This window comes from Gavialis gangeticus, unplaced genomic scaffold (assembly GCF_001723915.1).
Source record: "Gavialis gangeticus isolate Ggan-Ray unplaced genomic scaffold, GavGan_comp1, whole genome shotgun sequence".
Lineage (NCBI taxonomy): Eukaryota > Metazoa > Chordata > Crocodylia > Gavialidae > Gavialis > Gavialis gangeticus.
In genome coordinates, this window is record NW_017729025.1 from 52,664,658 (window position 1) to 52,679,858 (window position 15,201).

Genomic DNA, 15,201 nt, shown 5'->3' on the forward strand with positions numbered 1-15,201 from the left:
AAGCACTGTAATAAAATAAGTTAGTTCTTAAAACTGGGTGCCACTCAATTCACAGGAGTTAGGGAGGATGCCTCGAGTCCACTGAGGGGTGTCTTGAGTCCAAAAAGTTTGAGAACCACTGGGTGAGGCCTTCCTCCTTCACACAAGCCACAAAACAACACTCTTGTGGTCATTCTGCATCACTTTATACACCAGGATGGATTTGAACTAGTGAACCATAGACAGACACCTCCTTTCTCCCTCTCCAAACCACATAAGCCGCCCATTTCCCAAAAAACCTTCCTCAGTATATAATGAATCAGTTGCAGGCATGATAGCCTTTAATAACTCCACTTCCAAAGTTATAGGGACCCAGAAACTGAGTCAGCTTCTGATGTTATCAGCAAAATGAGAGTTTTGCAGTGCTGCATACTGCTATTACCCCCCACTCTTGGCTGCAATGTCCCTTGTGACATTTTGGAAGGACACAGTAAAAGCGGATATTGTTGTTGCTGTTGAAGGGGCCGCACAGGGAATGCAGAAGGTGCCTTTTGTCTGTAGTTTCCTTAAGCAGTGTACTATGGTAGCAGGAGATGGTAATAATGAGAGGTGTCTCCCTTTCACAGACCCCTAGAAATGTAGGGCTGGAAGGAACCTCAGGAGCCATTTAGTCTATCTTCCTGCTCTAAGGGAGGGTCAAGATCTCGGAGATGTTTGTCTAGCTGCCTGTTCTTAACATTTTTCATGGCAAGGATTTTTCAGCCCCCATAGTTAACTTGTTCCAATGCTTCTTAGACTTCGAAAGTCCTTTCTAATCTCTAATCTAAACCTCCCTTACTTCAAATTAAGCTGATTACTTCTCGTCCTACCCCCAGGGGACACAAGGAACAATTAATCACTGTCCTCTCATAACAACCTTTTAAGTTAAAAGACTTATCATGCCTTGCCCAACACCATCTTCACTTTCCAGAGGAAACAAACCCCATTCTTTCGACCTTTTTCATGGGGCATGGTTTCTAGAGGTTTTATCATTCTTGTTGCCCCCTTCTCTCCAATTCTTTTGTTAATGTTTGGTGTCTAAAATAGGATACTGTACCACAGCTGAATCTAGCAGTGCTCTGAAGAGCAGAAAATGCACTCTCCATATCTTGCATGTAAAACTCCTGTTAATCCATCCCATAATGACCATTGGGAGGTCTTGCAACAAGATCGCACTGTTGACTCTAATTCAGTTGTGATCCACTATGACCCCCAGTCCTTTCCTGCAGCCTGCTGCCTACAAGTTATTCCCTACAGTGTATCTGTGCATTTAATTTTTCCTTCCTAAGTGTGCCGTTTGTACTTATCTTTATTGAATTTCATCTTATTGATTTCAGACCATTTCCCCAAGTTATCCATTTCTTAGCTATGTGATCGATGTCACGTCAGAGAAAGTGTTCTGACTTCACACCCTCACATACTGCCCCAACGCACTATCCTGTGAGCAATGAAGAAAGCTGGGAAGAAATAACTACCATGCTTGGACAAACTTCCTAGAAGAGTTAATATTTTATCAAGATCTTATTCAACTGTCATTTTCCTTTCACTGTATTTGCTACTTGATCCACTGTAGCCTTCATATGTAAGTAGGAGTGCTCTCCCTCCTTATCAGATGCACTTATTCAGTGATGTCATAACCCATTACCACAGAAGCCACTGCACCATCATGAGCACCTGACTAGTGACTTCACTGCATGACTACAGCTAATAATAGACAGAACTGCTAGGAACTCACACAGGTCATGTTGACTGACAATGACAACAAAGGAAACAAAAAAACCCTCCATTAATTGCAGTAAGCCAAATCTTTGAGACCCAACTCAGAAAAATTCTCAGTGTAGTCAATAAGAGTTTAGTTGAAGTTCAGTACTGAGTGAGAGGAGAATGAGGGGCTCTATAACTGACCCATTGTTATTAAACAATGTACCCCCAGTTTAATGATTTCCATGGATTTACACAAGGAATTAGTTTGTTTCCTAGTGTTTTCCTTCAATTTCCTTAAAGTTTGCCTCCCAGAGAGGCAGCAGGTGTTTTAAAGGATGGGAACCCAAAATAATATTGTATCACCTATTTTGAGACCTTGCAAAGCTAATCAGACATGACCTAACAGATGTAGCCCCACTGCAAATTCCCTCATTCACCATCTCCACCCCTAAAGAAGTTAAAACAACTGGCAACATCTACAGTATGCTGGCTGCAACCATATTCTTCAGTGCTCCTGGCTGAACTGACAAGATAAGAAGGGGTAAAGAAACAGGATCAACCACCTCATCTAGACAGAGCTTTCCCCTCAAGAGATTCAACATGCTCTATGAGTAATAATTCCTTTAACTTCACAAGTGAGGGAGAAACTGAGAAAGGAAAAGTGAAATGTGACAGCTTACACACAAAACCCAACAGTCTTGTCTTTCAAACTTTTCTTCAACCAGCTGCCCAGGCAACCCCCTTTACCCACACTCTTTACAACTACTGACACCAGAGCAGGTGTGCAGGGGATAAACAGGTGGCGAATTTGTTCTGTGGAGTATTTATCTGCCCCAAGAGCTACTCTTCTGTGGCTAAGCCTCCTCCCGCTAGGTTTGCCCTGAACCTGGACTAGAATTCTCTGCACTTTCCAGTATGGTACAATGTAGACCAGAGAGGAAAGCAGCCATCAGCTTGGGTCCTTTTAGGTGAAGCTACCTTTAGGTAGTGAAGCTACCTGGAATAAAAAAGATGATCTACCCAGAACTTGAACCTAAACTTTTTGGAGGTATAGACAGGGTCAGAAAGTTTCCTCCTTCACTCTCATTCTTTCTTACTTTCACAGTACCACCATACTGGAAAAGGCTCAAAATATTAAGAGTGAAGCTGTACAAGATGGAAACAGAGAAGACACTGAACTGTCCTCTAATGGGGCCTCCCCATCAGATGCAGAGAGCCCAGCTCAATGGAGTGGGAAAAGGAGACTGTGTCATCCCATCATACCTTCCATTACTTATTTCTGGGAAGGACAGAGTTCAGTATTTCTTGTTCACATGCAGTAAACTGAAGTCCAGGTGACTCTCTGAGTTCTTCCAGGCAACAGAAACAGGCACACTGTTACAATACATGTTCTGAGTTGTATCTGTATTTAATTAATCGGGATCACAGATTAATTAGCAGAAGAGCAGCAAGTAAGGAGTGTGCTGGACTCTCAGCTGATCACAAAGTTGCCTGGATCTCGGGCACATCTTAAACACAGTAATGAAAAGTTCCTCTTCTAAGGCAGAAAAACTCTGGACACTGGATGAACCGATTTATGCACAGCCCCTATCTCCCTTGCCTCTACAATCAATCACACAGAAAGCTGACAGCAGGCCCCTCCACACATCTCTCACAAGATCCCATTCCTCTGCACTCCATTTAGTTTTTGCAGTTGAAGCAGATTCCCTTTTCCACCAAAATCAATGTTTAATTAACACATTACTGGGGGGAAAAAAAGGGCAATAGCACACACTGAAATGAAGCCAACACGTCCCGGTTCTGTGGACACAGCACGTCACATCAGGCAGTTACCCCACCAGAAAACTCTTCCTTCCTATCTGCCCCATGCCCTCCCCTGCTCACTCTCTCCAAAGAATACCCTCCGTGCCATCTCCACAGAATTCCTCCTATCCACATAGCAATCACATGTGGTTGGGGAAGGACCTGACAGCACTGCAGAAAGGAAGGTAACACGTGTCTCCTGGACAGCATGTGACAGTAGCATGACTATGCATCATTCCAAAGGGTAATGCTATCCTTTCCCCATCACACTGAGCTTCTTTAAACAGGCTTGGGGAGCCTGTCCTCATCATAATTGTGCTAAAGTCTTAACACCCCATGGACTTCATATAGCCATCCTTCCAATCGGTAAGGTTCCCATTACCATGGCAGTAGCAGTGGTGATGTGCAGAGACATGACACTTCCATCTACAATGAGCCGAAACACATTCTCAAAGTCAGTCTAGAGAATGGCTACTGAAGCCACTCCTTGCTACATGTTCTGATGGCAGAAGAGAGGGTACAGGCAGCTTCAAAGGTTTAAGTCAAACATCAAATCACCCTCCCTTATCCTCATTAATTATTATTCCAGACCACTCCTTGGCTCTCATCCTACTGTTGGGAGGTGGCTAGATGCAGGGAATGCTGCAGCAATGTCAAGGGCATTATGAGGAGTAGGGGGAGTGAGCACAGGGGAAAAGAGGCTGAGCTGCCATTGGGGCATGATGGAGGAGGACCCTCCAACAGGCAATGGGAAACGAGGCTGGAAGGGGGACTGTTCTCACGCCCGCTAAGGGAGAGCATTCTAGATGGACAGAGATGAATTTCCAAACTAAGCCTAAGCCACGACAGATGCCTTTTTCCTGGTTCATGCCCTCCCCATTCTTCCCCCAGTGCCTGACTCTCACAGCCACAAAGAGCCATGGACCCACAAAGAGAAGGCGAGAGCAACCATGTTTGCTGGCCTTCAGGAACTTGTGGTATTAGTGTTGGGTAGCTGAACTGCTCAAGAGAGGTTATGATGTGGATTCTTATACCAAGCATTTGCCGTAAAGGGCAACAAAGCTGACTCTGCCCCTGCCCACCCTTATCATAAACAGTTCAGAACCCCTTACCCCACTGGCACATTTCTAGTGAGAAGGTATCGCTCAGCATCTCAACCACATCTCTATGAAGTGCTTTGTCATGTCTCTCCAAGACTGTAAGTCAGTCAAGTTTAAATTAAACCACATCAAAATTCTGATTTTTCTTTGCCTAAAAAAAATTAGTTCTGTCAAAAGATACCAGATAATCAGTGCTACAGACTGCCATCCCCTGACCACACAATAGGGGCAGTCTAGATGGTAAAGGAGCAAATTTTCCTGTGATACACTCCCATTTGTGTCTTGTGGTCTGTCCGCTATACCTGTCACCAGAGAAGCCAGAATGCAAGCTGAGGTGCTCAAAGCACTTTCTATATATTACCCTCCTCTCACCAGGGAGGAAAAACTGAGGCACTGGGAACACAGATAACTTGGTGCTAAGTTGCACAGTAATTTGGTGACTACAATCCAAGTATCTTACCTGTCTATGCTCTAACCAGTGAATAACCTTCCTTGCCACTTGCTCTTTGCATTAAGGAGAAAGATAGACTCTGCTATTCCCTGGGGAGACGGGAGGGCTATTAAGAATAAGTAGCAGGGCTTTAAAAAATGTGGTTCGTTTCTGAGTTCAGTTGCATAGTCCCAGGATCTCTCATGTCCCCTTGTCCTGCTCACTATACTATTAAGTCCATGGGGACTTGAGAATAAAGTTAGGGCTTTATTATATTTTTTTTTTTTTATTTAATCGAATTGTTCTCAAATTGTCAGCAGAGCTCATCCCTGACTTCAGCTGCCAATTGTGGCAATATGTCTGGCCCCTTCTTATTTCATGCCATGACAGGCTGCCAGACCCTTCCCTCGATGTGGTATGTCATAGATCTGCCAGCCCCCATCCTTCCACCTGCAAGCTCCCACAGTGCTACAGAATGCACAGGGCTGTTCATCAGAAAGAAAGAGGAAGGAGGAAAAATTAAAGTGGGAAAGTGACCCCCTGCTCCTCCCAAGATAGACATGATAAGACACAAGGACTCCTGGTGGGGAGCCAATGGGCAGTACAAACAAAAAGCAAAGAGTTTGGTAGATCCATTGAAATGCTACTGCTGCCGTGATGAGAAAGAGGAAAGGAGTGGCTTCTCCCTGCTCTGAAATGCCCTTAACAAGATTGTAGCAAGGTCATTTTTGGCATGCAGAATTAGAAATGGGCTATGGGACCTTTTGCCTTTAGGGCACCAGGGAGGTACAAAAGCAGTCCCTGTCTGCCTGCTGCTGCCTGGCAGCTTACATAAAACATGCCAGTGAGGTTTTCAGTTCATTCCCTGGTGGAACAGGTGTCCAGACCACAAAATCCACCAGCACTGTTAGCTCTAAGTGCCTCACCCACCCCTGGCAGCCTCTGATGAGAAACCAAAGACTGAAGGGGCGGTGGGGACTGAAATTCCCTTCTCTCCCTCTGGGCCGGGGCAAGAGACACATCCCACCTCTGCCTGGACTGTATCAAATCTGGGACAAACACCATATCAGCCTCAGGAGATGCCAGTCCAGTGCCTTCTGGAACTCTATTTTACCCTCCCAATTTTCATTAACAACTCATGGATAATCCCTCTCGCTTGGCTGGGTACTGAGGTGGCTCCTGAAACGCATCAGTGCTTTGGTCACTGGGAGAATGGGGGAACTGTAAACACCAACACCCATCTTCACTGTACAGGAAAATCGATAGCTAGTTTGAAGGCCAGAGCAACTATCTGGGACCTGCAGCACCCTCTGCCTGTTGCTCAGCCAGCCACTGCATTGTCTTCTGTACAGCAGCCATGGCTGGCCCTCAAGTGCTGAAGCTGCAGCACGACAGCCATTAACTAAGCGGCTGGAGTGGGAGGGGACAGAAAGAGACCCTAAAGAAACAATTCTCTATTGAAACTGGACAGCCGAGGCTCAGGTGCAACTGCCCCTGTGGGCATAAAGCAGCAGAGCTGAGGAGACTTCATTACTCTTTGCAACACCCCCTGCACAGAACAGCCCACTGGAGCCCTGAAAATCCCCCGCACCGCACCGCACCGCCCCACCCCACCCCATCCCCTTGGCTGGAGTTTGCCACTGTTCCTCAAGGTCAGCTCCAAAAGCAAGAGACGAAGAGAGCGAAAGGCAAGCAAAAATGGCTCCAACCCTTTTTATTGTGTTTCGTTTTTGTTATTGCTTTGTGAAGCAGAAAGATCCAGAAACACAGAGACCTTAGACTGGTGCAGAGAAATTTAGCCAGCAGGAAGGTGGAAGCCATTAGAGATCCCTTCTCTTTACCAGCACCTCTCACAGCCCGGTGAGAGACCAGCCAGACCACAACCGAAAGACAAGTGTTCGCTGAAGTGTGGGCAGGACTTTGGATCCAGGGGAGGGGGATTACAGGTTCTGCTAGTCATTAGAAAGGGTTCAGCATGGGCAGACCAGCCAGCCACACTCTACACTATTAACAGCCGCACCTCCGCTTTCTTGTCCGCCCCGCACCTACAAGCACACTGTCCACCCACCGCCCATCTAGTCACCCACAGCATCTCCAGGGCTTGCTAGGTCCTTCCCCTCACAAGGGTTAGGGGGGAAGGGGATATTTTGCCCCCTCCGTCTCTGCCCAGACCAGAAAAAACGTGTCTCTCCTGCACATCCTACCGGAGGAAGGGGAGTAGCTTATTCCTCTTTTGATTCACCACCTTCAAGTCTCACACACGCAGAACACGCAGCCTCCGGCACAAACTGCATGGAAACGTTGATATTCCCGTGCTGTTGGATCAAAGGCACGGACAGGCTCGAGGAAGAGGAGGAGGGATGGCACAGGAAGGCAACCTGGAAAGGCTTTGTTTGGTCCTGGCTCCAACACAGTCCTTGCCTTCCTCTACCTTGCAATGCCTTCTAGCTTGAACATACAAGTGGGCTTTGGGAAAGGAGGGGCATTGGGTGCAGGTCTGTTTTGTCTCCCCAGTGTATGAACAACACACTCCCCAGAGCATGCCCAGCTGAGCCAGAGCTCCCTGGAGTAACCTTTATTCCAGTGCATCGCAAGCATGTATTTCACGGATGGTTACACTGAATCATTATCACCAGACGTTCGTTGGACCAAAAAAATGTCATTAACATCGTCAGGTCCATTCCCCTCCCCCCACACCCCAACACAGACACAACTCCCCCCTCTCTCTCCCTCCAGACCCCCACCATCCACATCCCTCCCTAACACAAAATCGTATGATGTGCGACACAGCAGCCTGGAAAACAGAACGGCAAGATGGGGTGGCGAAATGGATGGACGTGCCTTTGGCATTTGCTGCGTTTCCCACCCCCTACCAATGTCGATGAAGCAAAAAAAAAAAAGGGGGGGGGGAATTAAATCATGGCCCATCACGTATGTGTGTGTGTATGCGTGTAAGTGCACACACATCCAAGCCACAGTCACACGCCTATCGGGAGCCTGCATCTGTGTGGCATGAAGCAAAGGTCATCATGCCACTGTTGTGATGCACTAAAAAAAAGCCGCAGAGCCATCAGGATGTAACACAGAATTTTCTCGTCAAGAGACGAGAAGCCTTTGGGGGGGGTTGGGAGGAGGAGAAGGGGTGTGCGGATGGGGGGTGGGAGAATGAGAGAAAATGGGGAGGAAAATGAAGAATACAAAGCTTCTACTCTGCTAATCTAAGATTGACAATCCATCCCTTCCCCCCCACCAAATGTCCTCCCTCCCCCCAAAATGTTGGTGCAGATGGATTTCTGTATCTTGGTTTTGCAGCAGTGGTTCTAATGACTCCCACAGCAAACCCCCTCGCTATGATAACCCCTCCCACCATTTTTGAGACCAATCTGAAGAATAATGTGTTTTTAGAGATAATGGGCTTTAAAAAAAGGACGTAGCGCAGACATTATGCGAATAAGCTGTTCCTTGCATCAACTCTATCTCTCCAACCCCACTCCCCAATTTCACCCCCTCCCCGCTCTCTCCATTTTTCCCCCACCAAACAACCCCAAGGAAAAATAAAAACAAAAAAAACACACAACAATGATCTGGGTAGCCGATCTCAAAATCTCAAATACTAATCCGCTCAATTTTGTTCTTCCCCTTATATAAGCAGCAGCACATCAACATGTTCAGTGGAAACGCAGCGTAAAATGAGGCCACGCTTCAGCCATGGAAGAGGGTGATATCGGCAGATATCGGTTCTATCAAGAAGCCATCATCACTAGTATGATGAAATCAAATATGGGGCTTTCAGTTATTTATTTAATTATTTTCTACTGCTTTTACCCTCTCCCGCTTTAAAAAAATTATAAATTAAATAATAAAAAACACAGACACACACCTCACCTGAAGGTGCCCGAATGCTCCAGAAAGAGAATTCTCACTTGCCAACTCCGTTTGTTTTTCTTTTTTTTAAAAAAAAATAAATAAATACAGCCCTGTTGCTCCCATTATCCCCAAACTTCCAACATCCCCAGACACACCTCCTGCCTCCCCTTCCCAAAAGCAGGATGCCTTGCAGGAGAGAGGCAATTGTGTGGGAACGTGCTGATGACCGAAAAAAGCCAACAGCATAAATGCAAAATTATCTACACAAAAATACCCCACCTTCCTCAGCAGATAAAGTGCGTCCGTCGGCAACACCAAGGGCAAGATTCTCAGCTCTCTCCCCACCCTTGTTCCCCAAAAATACTACTAAACCTTAGATAAACTTGCCTGACTTAACACTACGGACCATTTTAACTTAAACTAATGATAGATACAACACCCTTCAGTCACACAAGTAAGATTAATAACTCACTATATCCAGCTTGGAAGCAAATGCGTTTTGGTCTAGTTTTTCCCCACCAACCCAGCATCTCCCCCTCTGACTTTTCACCAGCCTAATTATGAGTTCACCCAACAAAAAACAGCCCCCAAAAATATAATTTAACATTGGTGTTGGTAGGCGGTCACGTCAGTGTATTCACTTCCTTAGGAAAGCTGGGTGCTTAACACAGAACAATTGTGTCCAGGGACGGAATAAGAACAAAATTAATTTTTTTTTAAATTCTATTTTCCACAAAGCTGTGACTAGTTAAGGTGGGGGCACGGGCTGGGATATACAAAAGACTCAAAGTGTCCTTTTTCTATTGATTCCATATTTTTAGCTTAGGTTTTCCTCCTTCAACCTTTGGTTTTTGTGTCTCTGATCTCCCGCCAATTATTATTATTATTATTATCATTATCATTATTATTATTATTAAGGTTGAAAGGGGAATTAAAAAAAAAATAGATAGATTTCAATTGTAACAAAATGTATTCTTAAAGAATGGCGGTTAATTAAGGTAGTTGTTACCCAGGGAAGACTGCCATTAAAATAAAATTAAAGAGTAAGCAAAAGACTCATCACCTGCAAAGCACCAGAGTCAGTGCCCTTAGGTAGGAGAATTACATCACTGCCCTGACAGAATGATGTTTTCTCTTTGACATTTTAAAGCAGTTAGATGTAAAAAACAAAACAAAACTAAACAAAACAAAGAAAAAGAAAACTGGGCATTCTGCATGCATCTTGCATGAAGAAAGCATCGAATCAACCTTTAAGGTCACTTGCTGCCTGAAAACCCACAGCAGTTGCCCACAGTGGAAGTTTTCAGGCAAGACAGCTACTAAATCATTAATATAAACAAATGGAAGGCGGGGAGGGAAGCTTCTTCTGTAATAGATCCAAAGCCAAAGAAAGGAGGAGGGGGAAAGAAAACTTTTGTCTTTTCCCCCTTCTTCCTCCTTCCCAAAAATGTTGTAATAAAAATCATACCTTTCAGCCCCTAGTCAAATAGTTTGATTCCTAAGCAGATCCCTGTTTTAATTCAAGGTAGCATTTTCTACTCTCAGAAAAGGGATTCCCTATTCTCTGCTTTAAAAAAAAAAGGAGTAAACCCTCTTCAATTTTTTTTCTTAACTGAAATAAGAAGAGCAAAGGGAAGCAAAAATAGAAGTATTCATTCAGGAGAGGAGTTTGTGCTTGTCACCTGAAAACAGATAATCCAACTAGGTGTGCAGTTTCAAAAAACCTGTCTTACTTTTTGTAGATGGGAACAAGAGGGAAAGAAAACAGGGTGTGGAGTCGGGGGGGCAGGGCATAAACTCACAGGACTGGACTGAAAAATAATAATAAATCTCCAAGACATAAGTGGTTCAAGATTTTTTTAAAAAAGAGCACCCTTGGATCTCTCAAGTCAAAACTTATAGCACCCACTGCCTTTCACACTGAAAGTATTTCCGCTGGATGCACAGAAACAGCTGTTCATTTTGGCTGTTTAATCCTGCCATCCATCCTTCCCCCAAAGTCTTACCTTTGCAGTTGAGAAGAGCTTTTGGCTGTTTAATCAACTCTTTTGTTTGTTTCCTCTTTGGGGCTGTAAGAATCCAGGGTGTTTCTCTGGGAGGGAGTGGTGGGGGGTGGGTGGGGGTGTTGGAGATGCTAAAACGGGTCCTTGATGGCTTGGGATGCAGGCAGAGAGGGGAGGTTTGGCTTGCCTCTCCCTCTCAGTGAGTTGCATGCAAGAGGAGATGTGTAGAGCTGAGCTCTCTGCCTTAGACTGTCAGAGGAGCCCAGGAATTTCACGCACTCCAAAGCGGATCCCTCCCTCTCCAGCGCACAGACCCAGCATTTAAAGAGACAGCCAGGCTGTGTGGCTCAGGGCTTCACCTCCTCCCTCGGCTGTTTTGCAAACAGCTGAGAAGATGTAATCTGGGGACATCCTCATACCCTGGATGACTAAGAGGCAGGTGTTTGAAAGCCCAGCTTTCCCACACAGAAAAGGAGTCTTAGGGAAACTGCAACGGGAAGATAACACACATACTGCCCCCCTGGGAAGGTCCTGTTGAATGTAATGGGGATTAAACTAAGAGGGCTCTACAGAAATTAAGAGCGGGTATCTTGAAATGGCTCTGCAAATCTATAGACTGCACTAGAAAATTATTTCCTCCCTATAGAAAATAACAGAGAATTGTTTCTATTCTATGTGAGTTTTCCTTGATGTAGGATTCTATAGTTTGGCTGAAAATGTATACAAAGACATTATCACCTGTATTCAATTCTATGGGACTTTTCCATAAAGAACCCACACATATACAGGCACTTCCAAACATATACACTTTATTTTACATTCAGATTCCCTATATATTCAACACAAAGAGAAAGCACCTCAGTTAAATAATGTGAAGGTGATAACCCTGGCTGACAAAGACAGGCAATTCAGAGGTCAGATGGTGCTCTGTCTGCAACTCACACAAGTCCTGACAGGAATGAGCTCACAGAAGCATGAATCTCCAGAACTGCATGGAAAATTATGAAAAGGTACTGTCAAGGCACACAATATCCTTCTAAAGAAGTATATGATTACTAATGGCACTTCCTTCTATCTGCCTATGTTTTATTTATACCTCACTCACCCTGCTGATTATGAGAACTGAAGGATTTTCAATTAATTTTCAACAGATTGTTTACTTTTTATCCTTCAGGGCCTTTACACTGGTCAGTTTCACTTTCAGTTTCTAGTCACTTTCACTTTCCAGCTCTCATGAACTCATCTAAAACTATAGCCACATCTGCAATCCCAACATTGCAGAAGCGCATTTAATTTTTAGATATATATGTAGCTCATTACATTCAACAAAATCAGTCAGGTGAATAAGGGCTGATCACATACATAAAAGGTAAAAGACAGAGAAAAAAAATCTTCAATAACAGTTTACAAAAATGCCTACAGAAACATTTCTATTCCTTTTATATTTTTGCAAGACTTTGTTTTTAACTATTTTTGAGTGAAATTTATTTGATATTCCAGGTAAAATTATGTGCCGTTTCATAGCTTGTGCAAATCTGTTAGTGTGTGCCACTGATTTGCCTTGTAACCTTGCAAAAGTCTATTACAGACTTTCTGTCCCTTAATTTTGCCATCTCTGAAAGGAGATCATGTGTATGTTATCGTGATTTATATCTACAAAATGCTTTGAGACCTATGGAAGAAAAGAGTTAAAGTCAAGAAAAGAGTTAAGGTTTTGACATTGACTAAACTGGGGCCAAGATTTCACCCACAGAGGGTAAGTAGTAAATATCATTAACCATTACTATCAGCATTATCATGTAACACAATAAATAAAATGGCAATTAACAGTCTCCCCCATATGCTATGAATTCTCCCCAAAGTGATCAAAAAGACTCAATGACATGTTCCAGTTGTTTCATGCATTCCTAAAAGAACCAGGGCAGAAGCAAACCCCCAAGTCAAAAAATGAATCTATAGACCTGGCACCTTCAAATAAATCTCTGTGTACATGCCTAGATACTACAGTGACAGCCATGTAGAAATGCATTTGCTCCACGAATAGATTGAAAAGATACCTGCCCTTCCTTTTCTTTCAGATCATAGAAAATAATCAAAGCTTTTGTCTTTCTCTACATTCCATACAGCACAGAGCTTACTTTCAGCCTTCTTACAGCACTCAAATACAAATAATTATTATTTTATACACTACATATTGATCACTTTGCCCACTGCTGAAATGCAGCTGCTTCTGAGGTATACAACAGCCATGCAGCAAAACTGAATAATAGTTCAAGGTAGTATCAGGTCTCCCTGGGGTTTTTTCTCCCCTCTGGAAAACACAGTTCTTCACCTCCCCTAACAAATTCAACTAAAATTAGGCTCAGGATATATGTCCTAGCTTGTAGTTTTGGTGATCCTGCACTTCCCAGATTCATCTATCAATGTAATGATTTCATGAGAGTATCAATTGGAAATCCAAATACATAAGGGCCTCCAGTTGACAAGGTCTTACTTAAATTGCCAGTAGGCAAGGTCTTAGGTTCTTACACTGCAGTCTGTCACCACAGTGTCTGACTACTTTCCATGTAAAATCAATAATAAAATTGAAGTCCCTACTCCTGCTAAAGATCTCAAGATCCTTAAATCTTTTAGATACAGAAAAGGGTACACTCAACAGGAAGGGCTTATTTCTCTTACCAGTTTCACTAATTCTTTCTTTTTCAATCCCAGCTCTCCAGCCCCCTCCCCCACTGCTTTTTACTTCTCATATATGCAAAAGGTTCATTCAACCCTATGAGACTTCCGTTGTCCCCTCAACATGTTGTGCTTCCCAACAGAAACCATGAACCTTTACAAAGATTCTTTCAAAAAAATCTCTCTTCTTGGATGGACCATGTAGCTTGATTTAAGAACAAATAAATAATCTGTTGGAGCATCAGGTTCATTTTCAAGAGTCATTATGAGGGAAAGTCATTTTCTGAATGAAACCCAAGATCTATTTTCCTAAGATCACAAGGGAATTATTTAAGAACTCTCCAGATCATCAGTGTCAGGTGCTCCTGCTCACCTATGCATGAGTCCTTCCATCTTGGAACAACTCTCGCATTCTCCCCTTCGACCAGCAGAGGGTGCTCAAATGCCAAGTGGCAAAGCCTGCAAATCAAGCCAGAAAAAAAGAAGTAAATTTGGACAGCTGAATTATCTTTCAGTCTTTTCCAGTCTTCTTGCTATACTAGTTTCCTTTACAGTACTTTCAATTTAATTATTTCTCTGGACATATCATTCTAGTCTAATTCTAGCAAAGTATAAAGATTGGCAACTCCTGTTGGAGTAAATTGCTAGAACTTCTGCTTCCTGGGAATAACATGTCACCTGTGACTTTTTAGACACTTACTTGGCACATAAACACATTTATCATCTTGAGTCACTAACCCACAACCTCAAAAGCAGGGACCCAGCCTGGTATCACAAACTCTTGCATAGTTTAGACTACAAGGGCATATCTGGGGATGGAAAAAAACTAAAGAGTCTTTAGAGTGTCCGGAAAAGCAGGGGAACAGCAAGGAGGATGTGAGCTCAATTTGAGAAACGTGTGTACCTTGTATGCACCTTGAGGGCTGCCTCTGTTTAAGAGTGTGGAATACACTGCAGGGCCCACAGTCACAGCTTGCGATACTGACATTTATTTGGAGGTACAAAGACAGAACTTGGGACCTAAAAACATAAGCTGGGGCCTAGGATACAGAGATGCTCTGAGATGGGCACTGAGGGAAAAAATAAAGCAGAGAGAAATGTAGAGCACAGGCAGTGTCAATGTAACATTACTGCAGATGCTGTATACATGTGTAAGTGTGTATATATACACACATAGTACATGTACACACACAGCCTTTCACAGGTCTGGTTCTCAGAACACACACCTACAGGAACACTGAAGGCATTATTACTTTAGCCCCTGTGCCTGCTTCAGCAAAGAAGGATTTTATGGAGCTGATTGGACCAACATGCTAGGAATGGGCTCTGGGATGATTGCTCTCTATGACGTCTGTCTCCATTCAGTTCTAGGCTAGACCAGCTCTGGGACACTGGGAAAAAGGACACAGGCACCCGTTTCAGGTCACTCAAGAGCTGGAAGAGTGGGCTAGCACAGCTGCCCAGGGCAGTGCAGCTCCAACTGAGGCATCAGAGGGGAAAGTAGTCACCAGCTTCTTCCCACCAAAGCATAGGCATGGGGATGCAGGGGCTGTCATGCAAGAGAAGCCGTAGGGGGAGTTCAGCTCCTGTAGAACAAGAG

At 44.0% G+C, this 15,201-nt stretch overlaps 1 protein-coding gene across 9 annotated transcripts in view; it reads right to left on the bottom strand.

The window, feature by feature from the left end:
• The window catches only part of NRXN3 (neurexin 3), a 1,732,637-nt gene extending 1,721,480 nt beyond the window's left edge, over nt 1-11,157 (bottom strand). For all 9 annotated transcript variants that reach the window (XM_019518706.1, XM_019518711.1, XM_019518705.1 and 6 more), the window contains exon 1: nt 10,929-11,157. The gene's annotated coding sequence lies outside the window, so the exon portion shown is untranslated. The remainder of the gene's footprint in view (nt 1-10,928) is intronic.
• Between the last annotated feature and the right edge of the window lie 4,044 nt (nt 11,158-15,201).